At 33.1% G+C, this 3,146-nt stretch overlaps 1 protein-coding gene across 3 annotated transcripts in view; it reads left to right on the top strand.

The window, feature by feature from the left end:
• MNAT1 (MNAT CDK-activating kinase assembly factor 1) overlaps nucleotides 1–3,146 on the top strand; it is a 205,994-nt gene that overhangs the window by 173,048 nt on the left and 29,800 nt on the right. The window lies entirely within an intron of this gene.

Raw genomic sequence — 3,146 nt, 5'->3', positions numbered from 1 at the left:
CCCTTCCTTCCTTCCTTCCTTCCTTCCTTTCTTCCTTCCTTCCTTTGCCAATTAGGGTGACTATATCTAGTGACTATATTTGAAGAGGAAGGATCATTTGTGTTATGTAGTCAGTGGTCACTTTTCAGGCAATTGCCTTTAAGAAGCACACACAAAACATTACATAATTGATACTGAAATACTTTATGTAAAGTATAAGACTATACTAAGATGTAGCATTGATGAAAAGTTGGCATTCTGATTCTTACTGATAATAATTTTTCATTAGTTGAAGGAAATGGAAACTATTTTGTATTAACTTCCAGATGTCTTGCTGTTTTCCCTTTAATCATGGAGTAGTATCTTTTATTTTCCAATATTTTTAATTCTCCAACATTTTTAATTCATTTAAAAATATTGTTGAGTGTACTTCTGGGTACATGATGTATTTGACATTGTGAAAAATTAGAATATATATTAAACATGGTTTCTGCTCTCAGAGCTTACAGACTAGTCATATAAGTGAGTAGCTGTAAGACAAGGCAGAAAGTAAGCTGTAAGACAAGGCAGAAAGTAAGAACCATAAGAAAATAGATACAGAGTACTATTGGGGTTCAGAGGATGGAATTAAGAAAGAGAACTAATTTTGAGCATATACAGTCCTAGCTCCTAACATGGAATATTGAACACACCCACTCTTTGCCAGACACTGTATTAAGCATTTATATTACATTAATTCATTGCACAACAACCCTCTGATTGGTAAATTGTCATGATTTTATAGATAAGGAGACCTGGCTTTAAAAGAGGCTAAATAATTTTCCAAAGCCACAGAGTTTTGGAAAAAAAGATTTAAACCTAGAACTTCAAAGTGTATATTCTTTCTACTTGGGAACAGATTCAGATAGGCTTAAAGTTCTACAGGAATTTCAGTTGGGGATAGGAGTTTGGGCATCATGGAATTCTAAAGTGTTATCCATATAGATTATGCACATAGAATGATCTTTTATTGATCTCTAGCTAGGACTGCAGTGTCCTTGTGTTCCCTGCAGCTATTAAAATGCTTACTTACAGTTGTTTCTGGCATTTCTATGATTAGCTCATAATTTATCGCATCTGGTGATTTGGACCTAGAAATATGAGTGAAGCAGAATGTATTAACTATTGAAGGAGGGAGAATGTTTTCTGTATTGTAGTGTTGAGAAGGTAGACAGTTAACTGGCTCTTATTCTGAAGAAAATGACAAATGGTCAGCCAGGTGCCCTTGCTCATCAAAGACTTCCAGTTTATACAGCCCTGTAGTATGGAAATGATTTGTAGATAAAAGAAGGACCTTACTGTGTTGTAGATTTCTTAGAAATAAGAACTTTGTAAATTTTAAGAATTAATTTTACATTCCTGATTATATTGTATGAGAAATCTATTGCCATATAAGTTATGAAGAATCCCTTTTGCTTCTGATATATTTTTAAAAAGCATTGAAAGCTATTTTCTTATTGCATAATAAAGTATCTATGTTATTTTCTAGTTATGCTTGACTCCACTTGAAATTGATTAGCAAAAGGGTTACTGTTTATCAGAAGGGGTATATTTTAAATGTTCTTTTCTAAAATGATAGAGTGTAAAAAGTAGACTACTAGTATACGAGAAAACATTTATTCGTTAAAAACGTGTCAGATCATTAATGTAAGAAGTATTTAGTTTTACTTTGTTTGGTCACTCAGTATATAAAGCTCTCCTAGTTCTTATTTCTATCAAAGTATGTTGTCACTATTTAATAAGTATTCCACATTAGTATTATTTTCATTGTATCCAGTTTTGAAACTATTTGTTTTTGTGACCTCTTTATTTATTTTCCTTTTTCTTGTCATTTATTTCATAACTATAGCAAGTCTTAAACATTTTATATTAGAATAGAAATAAAAACTATAAACTGACATAAGGATTTTCCAATCCAAAGCTTATTTTACAAACCCTTTAAAATATGAAAAATGCAGAATAGAATTATGTTAAAAGTTGGATAAAATTCAGAAATAGCATACAAGAGGCAGTCATTATGTTTGTTTTGGAGGGAGAGTGGAAATTTGATCTGAGAAAACTTTTGCAAGAAGTGGTGTCTGTAGGGTGCAAAGGATGACTAGATATTTGCCAGACTGTTAGAAGGAGAAAAACATTCTAAGTAGAAAGAAAAGTGTATGAGAAGGCTCAGAAGCCTGATCCAAAAGACTGTTGATGCTAGAATAGAAAATATCAGTGGGGTAGGGGTTAGGGAGAAGAGGTACTGGGAGATGAGAATGGAGAAAGAGACAAGCTGAAGAATTTGGATTTTATTATAGTGTAAATGGTGGGAGACTAATTAAAAGGTGTCAAGTAGGGAGGTGACTTTATGAAATACTGTTGTAGAAGGATAGTTAGTACAGCACTTTATCGATGTCATGGATCAGGGTGGTATAGGTAGCAAAGCTGAAGGCAAGGGGCTTTATTGATCATGAATGTTTTTGGGAAGTTTAATTTCAAATATATTTAGAAGGTAATATGATTTTTAAGAAAAAGAGATTGTATTTTTTCTACTTTAAAAAGTAAATTTAAAATTTTAAAACCTTACTATTTTATAATTTTCATCAAAATGTCACATTTTGTGACAGGTTATCCAAAAGAAATTATCTGACTCACTATAAAAAACTAATATAGAGAGACACTACAGTTATTTTTCTTCATATGCTTTGGGGCTACTTTTTAGGTGCATGCAAATTTATTCAATCTTTTTAGAGGATTACTCCTTTATTATTATATAGGTTTCTTCTCTATTCCTATTAATACTGGCTTATTTTAAACTTATAAACAAACTATAACAATATGTTCAACTAGCCTTCTTATTAGCATTTACCATGTATGTGGTCTTTTTGAAAATCTTTTTTTCCCATCTTTTGTGTGATTTTATTTTATATCACTTGTAAATAGAATATGTATTGCCTTTGTTGTGTATTATCCTATATAATAAAGAGGCAATATGCAAATTGACCATCACACCCTCGCACAAGATGGCCACCCCCATGTGGCTACAAGGTGGCCGCCACAAGATGGCCGGCAGGGGAGGGCAGTTGTGGGTGATCAGGCTGGCAGGGGAGGGCAGTTGGGGGCGACCAGGCCGGCAGGGGAGGGCAGTT

This window comes from Myotis brandtii, unplaced genomic scaffold (genome assembly GCF_000412655.1).
Source record: "Myotis brandtii unplaced genomic scaffold, ASM41265v1 scaffold423, whole genome shotgun sequence".
Taxonomy (NCBI): Eukaryota; Metazoa; Chordata; class Mammalia; order Chiroptera; family Vespertilionidae; genus Myotis; species Myotis brandtii.
This window is presented reverse-complemented; position numbering and strand designations above follow the sequence as displayed.